Genomic DNA, 16791 nt, shown 5'->3' with positions numbered 1-16791 from the left:
TGAGATCTCTGGCTGTATGTTTAATACCGATGGCCTCGACACGGCCGATAAAAGTAGAGTGATCGACCGTGTCGAAAGCCGCCGATAGATCTAGTAAAATCAAGACAGCCTGTCCTCCATTATCCATGGTGGTTCTTATTTCATCTGCAGCCTTAATCAAGGCCGTTTCTGTTCCATGTCCTTGTCGGAATCCGAACTGAGTATCATCCAAAAGGTTGTTACTTTGGATATAGTCAGACAGTTGTTTGTTCATGACTGATTCAAAAATTTTGGCTGGAAACGGCAGGGATGCAATAGGGCGATAGCTAGATGGTAATGCAGGATCAAGTGATGGTTTTTTTACAAGTGGTTTAATTATAGTGTTTTTCCAGATAGTTGAATATAGACCTGTTGAAAACATAATGTTACAGATGTGTGTCAGTGGAGTTGTAATAGTGTCTGGAATGGTGTTGAAGATAGAAGGATGACAAGGGTCAAGTGGGGAGCCAGATTTAATTGACAGAATTAGTTTATGAATATGGTGCGGCTGTGTTTTAGTGAATTCCGTTAATACTGTAGGATTCACGTTTAGTTGTGTGTTGGATGGTTCAGTTATGTTCAAGTTTGGGGAAAAGTCCTTAAATATAGAAGTGACCTTTCCGGAAAAGAAGTCAGCCAAAGTGTTGCAAAGAGTTTGAGATATTTCAGTGGGTGGATTGGGTGGTTTAGCAAGATGATTCACGACTTCGAACAGTTTCTTCATGCTGCATTTAGCTTGATTTATTTGGGTGGTATAGTAAGTGTTTTTCTCTGTGGCTATACTCTGCTTGTAGTTATGGAGTGCAGCTGTGTACATTGTTTTATCTGATGCGTTGTAATGTTTGCGCCAATGGCGCTCTAGATTACGGCAATATTGTTGTTGTAATCTGAGTTGTTCGGTAAACCAAGGGGCCGAGGGGGTCTTCCTGGTGTGCTTGACTGGTCTGGATGGAACTAGTGTAGAGAAAGCCTCATCAAGAGTAGAAGTATATCTTATGGCTGCAATGTTAGGATCAGTTTCTGTGTCTATGTCCAAAAAGGCCTCAGTAAGAGTCTGTGCAAGCTGAATGTAATCCAAACTTTTCCAGTCTCTGGTGGTTAGGTGGGAGTTCTGAGCTGTTCTTTTAAGAGCTGGTGTTGTAATTTTGATATCGAATAAAATGGCAGAGTGATCAGACCATGTTAAAGGCAGTGTTTGGTTAATGGTAATGTGTGGGTTATTAGTAAAAATACCATCAAGAGTATGTCCTGCCTTGTGTGTTGGAACCGTTATCAGTTGTTTCAGTTCCACAGTAAGAAGATCTTTAGTGAGCTGGTCAGTGTCTTTATCGGTAAGGGATTCTAGATGAAAATTAAAATCACCCAATATGGTGAAATATTTGTGCTCCACAGCTAGTTCACTGAGTTGATGAAGTTGTGAAAGAAATGTGGTACGGGAGCCTGGGGGTCGGTATAAAAGGGCACCCGTGAGTGTTTGATTGGTGGTGAGTGTTACAGTGAATGCAAGTGCCTCACAGCTCGTGTGTTTTAGATCAATAGCTTTAATGCGAAGGCTGTTGCGATATAGTATTGCTATCCCTCCACCTTTATGCGCTGAGATACGATCCTGCCTGTGGACACAGTAATCTTCTGGCATGGCCGCTTTGAAATCTGGTCCTGATGCATCGTCTCCCCAAGTTTCAGTGAGAAACAAGAGATCGATAGCATAGGTACCAAGCAGTTCTAATATGTCAATTTTGTGGCATGGAAGCGAGCGAGCATTAACAAGTGCCGCTTGTATTGGTTTCTGAAGTATCGATGTTTCCAATTTATGCTTTTTACAGAGAGTACAACGGAACGGCCCTCCGATAGGATCAGTGAATAAACATGTCGGAGGATCATGCTTCTTACGTAGGGTATCGTTTAGGTTAATAAGGTCGTACGCTGTGTACACTAACCTTGCAGAATCAAGAGGTGCAGGGGGGGTAGCCCTAGGCCCGGTCGAGGCTCGGACGGGGGCAGACGGGCTTGGCTTTGGCGCGGCTTCGGCGCGCGCCCGGCGCGCCCGCTGCGCCAGCCCGCTGCGCCGTCTGGCCGTTCTGGTCTTCTGTTGTTTTCTTTTGCATGGGCCTCTTCATTCAAGCCTTACATGAGAAAAGTACTGCTTAGTTGGAGTGCCCTCCTGGCAAACACCCACAGCTCACTCGAGAGTCTCAATGTCTCAAGGCAGTGCGCCAGTATCTTTCCTTTGCGGCAGGCACTACAGGTAGTGTGCTCTCCATTGATCAAGGGCATAGGTCATCTCGTGCGGACCTGGGACCATTCTCAGGCTCCAACACTCATCATTCAGTGTCAGAGGATGCTCGGGCTGTTCTTCCATGGGCCCTAGAATTAGTGCCTTTTGTCAATCTTGGATCCGCCGGTGCACTGCACTTCCATTGGAGCAAAGGAAAGGGGGGTGTGTGGCCAAAAACTCAGGCCCAGGGGCTCAAGGGACTGCACACTGTCAGAGGTTACCAGCACATGACAGGCGCTCTTGTGCACTGAAATTCTGGTTCTGTGGCAAAACCAGCTCCTCCATCTTTTCTGATGTTGAACGCCTTCTGATGAAGCAAGTGCAATGCTTTAAACAGTTCATTGTATAACAAGGGGACTGCAAACAGGTGGCCTGCGGTCATTCAAAGGAGTGGCCACACGCCATGGGACAATTTTGGTCTAGAATACACTGTCATTCTCAAAAAGCAATACAAATATAAAGGCAGTAGGTAAAACAGCGTCTCTAATCTTTTCAATTGGTTTTCCGTGTGAGAGCCTCCATCATTTAAGGGTAGATAACTACACGAGAATTCTGTCTACATGGATGTCTTCACATATGGTGGCATTGTGTAATGGGGCAAACACATTTTTTTTTTCAATGATTAGGTGTTCCTAAATTCCTTATCTAGAACATCTCAATAGAGAAATCACATGGTACAGATTATCATGGGCATGTAGAAAACTTTCACATCAGGTGCAATATGCAATACACAGGCTAATAGTCAAATATGCAAACAAAAGACAAGAACTAGAGGGTCCTGATATTTGCATGATTAGAACACATCTGATCCCACCAAAAATTAAAGCAGCAGGAACAAAAGGGTAAAAACCACATTAAAAATAGACATTGAAAATTCGTCATGTTCAAAAGGTAAACGTAAGATATCTCCTTTTGAGATGGAAAACTTGTCTTACTATAATATTGAGTCAGTTAACCAGTCTATCGCTACTCTGACAGTCAGGCTGGAAAACATTGAAGCAGGCCTAAGGAAAATTCTTGGAAACCAGTCTGGTCATACAAAAGGGAATTATACATAATATGTGGAGCCCTGGTGCATCACTGCAGTCTGGAAGTGTGTACAATACACCTACAATAATAAATGGGCTGACTGGTGAAAGGAATACGGAAAAGGGAATTGGAACTAGGACACAACTAAAATCTACAATAACTAAGCATGATGCGACATCGGTCAGGGGAGAAGCAACAAAAGAAAAAAAAATCTATAGGAAGAACAAAAATTATTTGGGTGATAGTCAGGCATGTGACACAACATCAAGAGTACGGATGATACACAAAAGGCCGGAGTTACACACATTTTAACTCTACCGCTGGTGACTACACCATATACGATACTCCTAGGTAATATTCCAGTTCCTTCTTCAGGAAAAAATGAAAACCTGTTTTTTTTTTTAGGAACAAGAGCCATGTGCTACTTAGGAAACAGAACATCATAAACTAATGTAATATAGAAATTAGGCCACCTTGAGTCACAGATCTATAATTTCATCCTTCGGTCCAATCAAGGATACATAAATGTAAGGCTGCCTGTTCCTTTAAGGGAAGGGGCAGTAACGTGACTAACTACAGGTGACACACTTTGATCCTGTATATCTCTTTTATTTCCCTTCAATACAATTATAGCCAAATAGACATGCACTGGTAAAGTGTTGTCGCTCATGTTCACAGCATGAAATATCATTAGCTGTGGAATTTAGTAACCAGAACAAGTTCAACCAATTGTTGCGTAGCGATGGGCATCGTCATGACCATCCCCTCACAACACAGGTAAACTTGTAATAGTATCAAAAGCAGCAACAAAAACAACGAAAACATGCAAGAAAAAATAAAAAACACACAAAACGTCAAGCCATCAGATATACTTGCTGTATATCAAGCACAAAAAGCATAGGCAAATTTCAATAGCATATGTGAGTAAGCGGTGACACACAAACACCATGTCATGTACTTTATGTACTGTAAAACTGCAGCCCAAAACCCAATATTTGGGCCTGTTTAATTTGTCAGGTTTAAAATCCTTACCCTCCTTTTTGACAGTAGATCCCCAGTCAATGGAAATCTGCTGTCAAACATAACTTTACTGTCTCTCTTCTAACATACAGGACCAGCAAGAACAATTCATGATAGGACCAAATACACAAAAATAAATTTCCATTACTTAACTGTTACCCTCTTGTTGCAACATCAAGCTACCGTAGTTTTACCTTTCTAAAAGTAAAAATCGTTACATGACACTCCATATTAATTTGGCACCTACAATTTCCACTGTGAAAAAAAAAAAGGTCTTAATTGGCAATGCGTTCTCACGTAGGCATGTAGCCTTAAAAAAATTTTAGAAAAAGGCTGCATCTTGTTTTCTGTCTAAGACTTAATGCAACACTTCGTTTTCTGTTAAATAACACAAATGTATCAGTTCTGCAAAGCATTTAACATAATGTTTGGGCTTTCAAAGAAAACCCCTTTTCTATATTTTCCCTTTGGAATTAAGTTCTTTAGTTTTAGTGATGTTGTTATGGAGAAACCAGAAACCCCAGCTTTAGAGGCCCGTGTAGCAAGGTCATTCTGCATTCCACAGAGGCAAGGCCCTAATTTAAAAGGTCATAAATGTAAACTCCATTGTTTACGGGAAAGATAGCATCTCAGCAGCGTGACCGAGCCAGCCTCTGCAGCTCTCCCAGCCCCCAGCTTCTGCCACTCTGAATTTGTCAAAGCCAGAAGGCCTTCCTAATTCCTCCTAACTTGCAATAATTCACTCTATTTTGAAAAATTATTTCTCCTTTTTAGGAGCTAAAAAAATTATCCCTATTCCCAGATTGTTAAACTACATGTACTGTGAATAATTAACAAAACTTAATAACACACATACCAGTTTTTAGAGTAAATGCTTGTTGCAATCCTATGCAATGGTACACATTTCATCAACTTTAAATTAATGAACTTCTCAGTAGGCCCAGCTGAAGTTAGAACCTTCAACCCTGATATTAAAACAAGCCGTTGTACTGGCATATTAACTCATTGAATCATAAGAAGGCACAACCTGTAAATATATATCAAACCTAAATGTATGTATTTACTGAAGCCTGAGACACTTTAAAAAGTACTCTGAATGAAAGAAAATGCAGTTAAAACAGCGCTTTTACCCAAATTCGACTTTGATATTTTAGGTATTAAAAAATGAGTATCCTACAATTTTCTTGCATAATATGCATTACCAGAATGTCCATTACATAACTCATGAGTCGGGCATTGGAAATAATAACTTATACTTTATAAAAATGAGCTTGTTTGCGCCTGCGCCAAGGGAAAATTGTACACACGAATGCTTGCCATTTTAGTGATGCAACACAACTTAAATCAAATTTTAATGCTAGGAGGCCATAATATGAGTATTAAGCTTTATAAATATCAAAAAACGATTTTGAAAAGCACTTATTTTTTTAAAATAATTTTTCCATGATTAATAATTTTCTTTAAAAAAAAAAAAATCCCAATTATTCGTTTTTGTGATAATTCCATGTATAAAAAACAAGCTGCATCCCTTGCCTGTCATTTTGGACACATTTAACCCACAAGCCTAAGCGCATAAGCCCAATTTGAAATGCATCACATTTTTGCGCCACTTTCATTTAAAAGGACGGTTATGCAAAATTCCACCCGTGTTTAACTGGGAAAGTGCTGGCTGAATGAACATTCCTATCAAATATACTGCAGCTGAAAAGTTTGCCTGTGAACATCTAATACAATGCATCTAAGGAAAATGCTGTAAATTTATTTACTTTTGCAAAAATAGATAATTTCGTTTTTGGGGCCTTATTTATATCTATTGAATGTGGTTCTAATTTTATCCTTGAAGCATTTAACAGCAGATTTGTATATGTGCACAACTGCTCATTCTATAAATTAAATAGCAACACATAGCTATTTTAGCACATCACATTGTTCATTTCTGGATTTTTCCTAAGTTTCTACTTAACATTAATTAACCAACATTTTGTTTAACGGACTGAAAACATCAGAAGACCCACAAACACATATTGAGCTCATTTCAGACATAAACGGAAAGGGGGGTCAAACAGACAATACAGCGTGCTTTAGCCATTTTTCATAAATAGCGCCGTCGCAATTTACTTACGGAAGTTGCACTAATGAGAAAACCACATAGACATTTAAACACACAGTTGACTTGCAAATCAATACGCATGACAGAAAGAAAGAACAGCTCACAGACTATACTTGAACCAAACCATTTGCAAATACTAGTTGTGAGTCATATTTACAAGAAACGCTTCTCAATAGTATTCCAAAAGGCTGCATAAACAGCCCAACAGACATATGTATGTCCAAGAAGTAGTGAGTGCGCTCAATTCACTAGCTTTGCCTAGCAGAACACCACACAAAATCGTTCTGCATATCTTTATTCATGAAACTGCGCAGAACGAAGGATCCTTGTTTTGTATTATGTCATATTTTAATTCCCTGGGGATACAAAATCACCAAGGAAGAAATATGTTTTCAAATCTAACCGATTTTAACTATGGTACCGTCCAAAAAAGCAACACATTTTTCCATGTGAGCTTACAAACAGGCATGCAACTAAACCAAATGGAGAAATATCCCCTCATTACCTGCCTACACAAATTGCAATTCGCATATCCAAACCTATACAAACCAAAAGTTGGCCAACACAAATTTCTACATTTCAAACTTGCTAAGATCAGGCATCTTATAACTCACTAATCTAACTTCAAACTTCAAGGGGTTATCTCTATCAATACACTCGCAAATATACGAGACCCTTGGCTATGGTAATTGCAATGACCAAATTAAATACCAAGAAACCAACCCCTCGGCTTTGGTAATTGCGATAATCAAATCAAAGACCCAAAGAACCAAAGGAGTGGGAGCGACCCACTTATACTTAACTCTTACTTTTATTAATCAAAAGGTTATCCAAATTCTAACTGTCAAGTTCTTCATAACAAAACGTCTTTTATAATACTCACGCCAAAAAGGGTTCTAATCGGGAGTGACATCTTTTGGAGAGTCAAAGTCAGAAAGATCAGAGATATACTGGGCTGCAGAGACAAAGAATCCCCCAGAACCTCGGTACCTGCTTAGTGGATTTCTGTCCTGTTCTCCCCAGTAGATTTCTGTCCTCTGACAAGATCGCTCCTCCAGATAGTCACTTGTATTGATGCCCTACGTGGGGCGCCAACTGAAGTTCCGGGGATTTTAGGACCCCAGCGGTGCCAGGGATAGCACCCTATGACTTTGGGTTATCCTGTTGCTGTAGTATTATAAAAGACGCTCTCATGGTAATGTAACAAAGAACTTGGCAGAAGAAGCTGAAATATGAAAAAGACATCTTTATTAAACTCAAATGAGTGAGACTACGTCGCACAGAAGCCTTAGCAACTGAATGAGGCAGTCTGCAGAACAAAAACCAGTCTTCTATTTTATACAGAATATTACGCTTTGGGCAACACCGCCCCTGTTTTACAAGTGGTCATTCACATATTTTGGCTTCAAAGAAAAGGCAGAGTCATGGTGACAATCCCACATTCCTGTTCAACCATCCCACAATTATTTACCCAGCGAGGCTCAGATCCCACATCAGATATCGATAGGCCCCAATAAACATGAGCATCTCCTGTTTGGGAAACAAGCCATAAAGCAGGAACAGTCAGGTGTGAAAGAGATTAGCTGGAGGCTCGTGTTTAATGTAAAGACTTTATGGTGTGTCAAGCCCTGATGCTAATCACAGGTGGTCAGAGGACGGGGAGCTCATGAGACCGGACTGACCTGGGGCAGCAGAGCCAAGCTGCCCAGGTCATAGAGAAGTCAAAGGAAGGCACATGTGCTCTAAAGGCTCGTATTTGCTTCATAATATGTAGCCTATGTGAGGGCAACCATAAGATGGCCACCGCTCTAAGATGGAACCCACGTAGTGATGTATAATATCGTATACATAGTGCATTTATCAATGAAACGTTATATAAAGCACTTGTACATACCGCATTGGCCATTCGCGGTTTGCTAATACCGGAAGAGACAGGGGTAGGGCCCTGCCTCCTACGCGGTCCCAAATTTTAAAGTACCACAGTGGGCTCCCTGGAAATTGTGCTACGATGTCCGTTATTATATGCTTTGCATTGCACACAACCTGCACATTGATGGAGTGGTACGACTTCCTGTTCCGGAAGATGTACTCGTTGGCTGCTGTTGGACAGATGGGGGACATACGTGCAGTCAATGCATCCAATGACATGTGGAAAATGTGCCACCTGGTAGAACTCCAGTTTTGTCTGGTTCAACTCCTGTGGGGTTGTGGGGAAGGTGATGTGGGTGTGAATCATTGTCAACATGGCGTCAAAGAATTTTCGGAAGAAGCGTGAGAGTGCGCTTTGGGATACACCTCCGACTACGACTACTACCCCCTGGAAACTGCCTGATGCTAGTAGTTGCAGGCTGCATAGGACTTGTACATGTGCAGGGATGGCATTGGTCCTATGGGTCTGGTGCTGCAGCAGGGATTCCAAATCTGCTAAGAGGCGCATTATCATAGCACGGTTTAGCCGGTACTTATCATATATTTCTTCTTCATTTTGGCCCAGCAATGTTATGCACGCTCGGAATGCCCTCTCCTGTATCCTGCTCCTGTACTGGGCTGCTGCATTGATCCTCATCCTCCTTGCCAGCACATAGAGGACTGCCATTGTGAAAGGCTTATGGGGTCTCCTGAGGCATTTTTAAAGGGTTTCTAATAGCTTGCACCTGTAAAAAAATGTTGTTTTTTTTAACTTTACCTCCTGGTTGAGATTCCCCTTATTCTGCTCTTGCTAAATAGCGAATTTCATGGAAATCGCTAATCGCGATTTTTTGATGCATTGCTTTGCGATTCTTTATTTGCTAATCGCTATTTGCTGAAATAGTTGTATGTTTCGCTATTATGGTTTCACTATTTTTCGGTATTTCGGTTGATGCATTGGAAAGTTTCGTTTTGCGGTCTCTAAGGGCCTATTTTGCATTTTCGCTTTTTTTGCCAGTGCAGTTGTGCCAGTTAGAGCCTTATATTGCTCATGTGAATATTGAGCACACTACAATTACAGTTCCACTGGTCTTCTCTTAGGGTTTTGACAGTACCCAGCTTTCAATTTGTCATGACCAGAGATTTTCTTTTTATTCTGCAACATATGCTGCATTTCGATCATAACTCTGCAGCATTTCCAGGGAGCCATCCATACCAGACTATTTAAAATTCAGCTTCTCTTGGAAAATATGTCTGCCACCATTCCAGATATTTATATTAGGTAGTGCTCAAAATTCATGTGATTTTATGTGATTGGAATTACAACAATAGTATGCAAAATTACACATAATTACACAAAATGGAAATAAATAATTTCACACTATATTTACACACAACATGCATTTTTAGTTCAATCTTTGGTGTGAGGATGAATTTAAACAAAAGCACCGTTAACAACAGCCACTTACGTTCTATTGTTTCTGTACATTTGCAGTAAATCTTTACCACAAATTATCATGAATTTCCAAGCAATTTACATAAATATGCAAAGTGGTGTAATGGTGTAATTTGCATTAATTTCACCAAACAAGTATAATGTAAAAATTCCAAATAATGATGGCATGATTAAAATTTCACCTTAGCCTAATTTATACCCGAGGATAAAATATAGTGGACAACAAGTCTTATGTCCTGTACAAACATCAAATTGTGTTCAGGTATTACATACCAAGCAAAAGTGCTGGTTATTGCACTCCAGTATAAATCCTGCAGGTTGCCCTTCCATGTTAGGAATTATTGAACGATCATATGGGATATTGCTCAATCAGTTTTTCATAAAGGTTGTAAACTTTATATGGTATAATTGTTTTACAGGAGTCCAGATTTTCAATGAGGTATACAAAGCAGACACTGTGGTTTGTGGTACAATTCAAGGTTACCACAATGGAGTACCTCAGGAGCATGTTTTGAGAGACTTTAAAAATGTCAGAGCAGTGTGTTATATTGCAATGAACTTCCTGCTTGTTGCAAAATTCTCAGATAAACAGGAAGAATATATGCTGCGTACCATTCATGTTGAGATCATCTCTCCCATCATGGCTTGGGGTCAGTTAGCAGAAGTGTACATGCGTGTATGATGTAATTTGGAAAACTTGCACATAAAACATCCAGTTGGCAACATACAATGCATATGAAGTCTACCATCAGACTACCATCGCAAGGCTGATGTCCTTCATTGACGTTGAGATAGTCTTACTCCTGTGGAAGAAGAAGCCTTGACTTCATCTGTTGCGGAGGACAATGCAAGGCTGCAGGATCGATACCTTTCAAACCACAGTCCCGCAATAGAGAAAATATGCTAACATTAATGCAGATTTTGTGCTCAGCAAGAAAAAAGGCAGCAGAGTTGTTGCAGCAGTCCCAAAAAACCATCTCTGCCAAGTTTTTCCTTTCCAACATATATGACACAAAATGGAAGTTCAGGGAAACTGACTAAAGTGGAGCAGTCAGATCAGAGTTAGTATGTGGGTTGTAATGGAAGTACAAGGATACCTACCCTACATAGCTATGCACCACCAAATTGGTTGTCTATTCTGGAAAATCTTTTTTAACACTTCCTACAAAAAGAAGTAATATAGTCAAAAACTGCAGCCCTTCATATATTAGATTATCACAATTTTTCTAAAGTAGATATTCTCAGTTGTTGGAGTAATTAATCAGAAGGTATCCTCCATACTATCACAGTCGAAGGAGTTAGATTTAGTGCCGCAAGTCCATTAAAGGTGTTTGAAAGACCAGCATTCCTCAGTCTAAGGAGTCTGCCTTGGGGAAGCATTAGCAAATGTTCACCGGGCACCTGCACAGTATTAATCATAACTCCAAATAAGACAGAGAAATTAAGGTGTTCTCAAAACTTAGCCTAGACTTTGACCAACAATTTATCAGTGGGAACCCATATATGTGATTTCTTTAGTGCTGCTAGCACATGAAGTCCATGGCCAGGATGGTGGGAGGTGCCTACAGTCTTACAGCATGCATGCACTTTACAGGTATGTTGATGATCCAATGACAGGGATTTCTTAGGCACCTGACCTTGTTGTCTCCTGAAGAGGCCAAAACTCATTGGCCGAAATGTGTCATTTGTTTCACGTAGGAATACGACATCTGTTACAAAGAGTAAAGAGGACCTTGTAAGATATCTTTAGGTGAAATTGTACCTCCACAATGATTTGTAGAGTTAGAGTTTGTCATGTGTACCTCAACAATGATTTGTTGTACAACCTCGAGACGTACTACATAACAACATGACATAGTGGACATCTGTGATCAAAAGACTTTACAATAAGGGATGTGCCAGCATTAGTTTATTTGTAATGGAACATTGACAAATTGTGTACTGTGATAAGACTGAATTATAGTTTATAACTTCTACAACATGCCAATTCTATGCATACATCCAATAGAGGGGTGGACATATTGGGGTGCAACATATTATATGCTTTTCTTGTAGTCTTGTATAGCTCTTGGCTACCCGAAGGCCTCCCGACACTGCCATTGACACTGTAGATGGTCAACATGGAACTGATGGGGAGTTCAAACACAAAAATGACAGGTCTTCAAAGCTTGCAGAAGGGAAGTTCTAATAGGGTATATACGTAGAAATAACAGTCAATCAATCAATCAATCAAGCATTTGTATAGCGCGCTACTCACCCGGAGGGTCTCAAGGCGCTTGGGGGAGGGGGGTCCGCTACTGCTCGAACAGCCAGGTCTTGAGTTGCTTCCTGAAGGAGAGGTGGTCTTTGGTCAGGTGGAGGTGGATGGGGAGGGAGTTCCACGTCTTGGCAGCCAGGTAGGAGAAGGATCTTCCTCCTGTTGTGGCTCTTCGGATGCGGGGGACGGCGGCGAGGGCGTGGTTGGTTGATCGAAGCTGGCGGGTGGGAGTGTAGAAGGTCAAGCTGTCGTTGAGGTATCGTGGGCCTTGGTTGTGGAGAGCTTTGTGTGCGTGGGTGAGGAGTCGGAACGTGATTCTCTTGCTGACGGGGAGCCAGTGCAGGTTTCTCAGGTGTACGGAGATGTGGCTGTGTCGGGGAATGTCCAGGATGAGGCGTGCTGAGGCGTTCTGGATACGCTGGAGTCGTTTCTGGAGTTTGGCTGTGCCAAATAATACAGTTTGTCCAATAAGATTATATTATTGTTGACCAAGTAACACTCAAATTGATCACTGCATAGAACACTTATTGTCATGTACCATGTCATGTACGATGTAGGTAGACAGTAGATGGTCAAGGTAGGAGAGTCCCACAGATTACTCAACCCACTGCTACTCAATTATGTCATACTTGTGGCCTGCTTGCTACTTTCATCCTCTATCAAAACATAGTGGAAGTTCTGTCCGCCCTATTTCAAATGCATTGCAGCTAATGCACTGCACCACTGTTTGATGGAGTACTCTGTCATTGTACTCATCACAACACACACACGTCATGCAACAGTCATCTTCCCTAACTTTGCATCCAAGTCCAACTGTAACATCTGCATACTTGTGGCATTATGCAAATGAGAGATGACTCAAAAGAAGTTACCTAGTGATAGATGGCAGGATACAATGACAAATCGGGTCAAAATATGTGGGTTACGTTCTACCTTCATTCAGACATTCTATCCATCAGTCATTATGCTAAAACATGCAACAAGGAAGAGTCAATAAAAGTTTTGTGTCTATTAGGCAAATGTTTCCCAATTATCATTCTCTAATTTTCCTGTCTACAATCATTCTGTCATGTATGTCTGCGCTTTATCTACAGGACAGCCCAGCCAAACAATTAGGGCATCATTTTAATCAGGCCTAGTGTGGAAACAATTGGCTGCAGGAATTTTGTGTATTGTTGGAGCTGGCTCTGTCTGCAAGGTCACCTCCAAACATTTTGCCCTTTACCCTCCACCTTTTTTTGAATTCCTTTTTGTTGGCCTTAGGACTCAGTGCACTTTAACACTGCAAACCAGTGCTAAAGTGCTTGTCATCTCTCACTAAAACATGTTTAAATTGGTCTAAACCCCATTCCCATATTTAATTTACATGTAAGTCCCTTGTAGAGTGGTTCAACATATTCCCAGAGTCCTTTAAATTAAATGCTAGTGGTGGGCCTGCAGCACTTGCTGTGCCACCCACTTACGTAGCCTTTTAAAACATGCCTCAGGCCTGTCATTGCAGCCTGATGCAGATTTAAACTGCCATGCTGACTTGGAATTTAAACTCCCTTGACAAGCCTAAATGTCACCGCTAAGGTGGGCCCTAGGTTGCACATAGGGCAGGGTGCTGTGTAATTATAAGATTGGCCGTGTACTTTTACTTTTTACATATCCTGGTAGTTAAATGTGTTTTTCACTACTGTGAGACATACCCTCCCACAGCCTAGCATTGGGTATTCCTTTTTACATTTAATAAGCTGTAATTACGAATTGGGAGTAGGAATATATGTCATCTTTGATACCTATGAAATTATAATCATAGCCCCTCTTTAACGGTAAAGGAGGATGCTTTTCATTACAATTTTGAAAATGTCACTTTTAGAAAGCTCTTTTTGGCTACAGCCTATCTTGGGTCACATAACCAGGTGTAGCTGATAGTTAGACTATGTGAATTCCTCCCAGACAGCCACACAGTGAATACAACTGTCTGCTTTTTCGCGTAACCATTCCATCCCTAGCGCTCTAACCAATAATGAAGATAAAATCTGTTTAAATTCCATCATGGGATCTTGTTGAACAGGTACATATGTCAAATCATCCTCGATGTGTTGCTCCAATTTCTGTACGCAAAAGCTCTAGTCCAAAATGACCAGGGCTCCTCCTTTGTCAGCTGTAGAAATGTCAAAAAGATATTGGTGGTTAAAGACTTCAATGCATCTTGTTCACCTCTGGGCATGCTGCTATACTTGTTCTTGAAACTGGTTATTCTCTGTAAATCCTTTTCTACTAATGTCTCAAAGGTGTCAATTGTTTTGTGTGAGAGCGGAGATGCAAAGATGTTTTTTGGTCTAAATTCCTGATATCTTGGTTCCTCGTTGTCTGTGATTGTGTTTCCAGGGTATCAAAAAAGTATCAGAGACATATTTTCCTAGGGAATTTGAATAAGGCAATTTCTGGATTGCGTGTATTTGTATGGTGTGTAGGAACAAAAGGCATCCCTTGGTTTAAGACCGAGGTTTCTAGTGAAGTTAAACAAAAGGATGAAATATTGATTACTAATGTTTATTCTGGTTCCTAGTGTTCCCTCTGTTTTTTGTTGTGTCTCCTCCCTCTCCGGGTCTTGTTCTGCTTTGCACATGGAGCCCATCTTGACTCACTGGGGGGTTGTTGGCTGCAGGGCATGTCTCTAAAAAAGTCACCCTGGTTGTAGAAGAATCCAAAAGTGATGGTATATATTTCTATGTTAATTGAATACTGGTTGCTGGTGTTTGGTTCAGCCGGGAGGCACTCATAGATGCTTTGCTTTCTTCAGAGGATGTGGTAGTTTGTTTTCCGAATCCCGTCCTTTGTGCATAAACTTCAGCCCAAGTATAGACTTCATCCAGTTTGTAATCGCCTGTGTGCCTCTTGTAGTTATGGATTTTGTGCTCATGTATCTCTTTAGCGTAAAAATCCAATTTTCTGTTGATATCTGTTAATGTTGACTGCCAAATGTCCGCATCCATGCATTGTTCTAAGAGGCTCTTCAAGCCGTGTATTTCTTTCTCTAATCTTTTTCAAACCTGACATTGCTCCTTCTTTTATTAGGAGAATTAAGTTCAAAGAACATTTGATTAATATGGCATACCATTTGTCCATGAATCTTTTGTTTAATTTAAACAGCATTGGTTTGATAGCCAAACGTAAACTAGTTCATCAGAGTCAAATGATATTTACAACCTTGTATGAGAAGTTAGTACATCAACAGACTCAACCACTCAACATCTCAGACAATTAGAATGCTTAATTTGGATTTAATTATCCTATTACTGAATCAGCACGCACTAATTAATGAGCACTGGCATCTTCGGTGCCATGTGGACTCACCATTTATGATTTTTCGTACGGCAGCAATGTTAAACCACCAGCTTTCAGAAATAGGAAAGCAGACCAATGTTGGGGTACATGTTAGCTTGGTCATTTTTATGGACTCACTCGCATGAATCCAGGACGTTTTAACATTTCTTTTTATTTAGACTAGTGACACTGAGGTACCATTCGAGACGATATCTTCCAGACAGTCCGTACGGACCTCAGGTTCAAGCAGCTGATCTAGAGGTTAGAAAGTATAACAATTGAATAGCTTTAAGCATTGCTCACAATTTCATCAGTTTTTTTTATTTTTTCACTTGTGTTTGCCACTGTCTTCACACAGCAGATCAAAGCAGCATGCTGGGAAATGGAGGTCTCTCATAACCAATGGTTACAGTTGTAGTTACATTTGCATGATAGGATTAGCTACTTTACCCTAGTAGTTTATTCTACCACTAGGGAAGACCCATATAATGAGTCTCCTGCCTCTTTTCTCTCTATTGTGCCTCTTTTCCCTTCTTTTGCTGCTTTTTCCTCTGCTCACCCCCCTCCCACACTCCCTGTCACTGCTGTCCCCCGCGGCCCCTCCCACCAGCGTGTCGTTCCTGCCTCCCAGCTGATCGCCCTCCCCACTTGATCCCTGCATAATGGCCGCTGCTTTGCGGCCACGCTGCTGTTGTGCCAAAGCTCCACCAATGGGAAGCCTGTCTGCGCTCATCTGTGACCTGACTGTGACCAGCGCCAGTTACCCTGGTCCCCCGTCCCCCCACTGCTACGACCGCAGCACTCTACAAGCACTCAACCCTGGATGCAACCACAACTGTCATCTCTCGATGCTGAGCAACACCCATGGCCCGTTCTCCTGCCAACACTCACGCCGCACCTTCACCCACCTCCGGGCCTCCAGCCCTCGGCAGCTTCCCCCAACCCACCAGACGCCACTGAACTCAAGCCACTGAGCTGCATCCTCCTCAATGTATGCTCCCTGCACAGACATGCCATAGAAATCTGTGACCTCCTCACACTCACACGTCCAACGTCATCTTTCTCACAGAGACCTGGACCAATGCCAGCTGCGCACCCGACATTGCAACCTCCATCCCCGACGGATACAAGATTCTGAGAAAAGATCCTCCAAGAGGAGGACTCACCATTGTCCACAAAAGCTCCCTCGGACTGACAACTACCAACTCAGACGACGCCGTACCCCCCCATGGGGCCTACAGGCCTCCTGAACCATGCACCCCCTTCATCAACGTCATCGCCAACCACATGGCACCACGCTCCCTCGCCTCTACGGACTACATACTACTTGGAGACCTGAACTTCCATCTGGACATTCACAGCGATCCCAACAGCCTGCCCTCCTGGAGAACCTCACCAGCAAA

The sequence above is a fragment of the Triturus cristatus genome, chromosome 6 (assembly GCF_964204655.1).
Source record: "Triturus cristatus chromosome 6, aTriCri1.1, whole genome shotgun sequence".
Lineage (NCBI taxonomy): Eukaryota > Metazoa > Chordata > Amphibia > Caudata > Salamandridae > Triturus > Triturus cristatus.
This window is presented reverse-complemented; position numbering follows the sequence as displayed.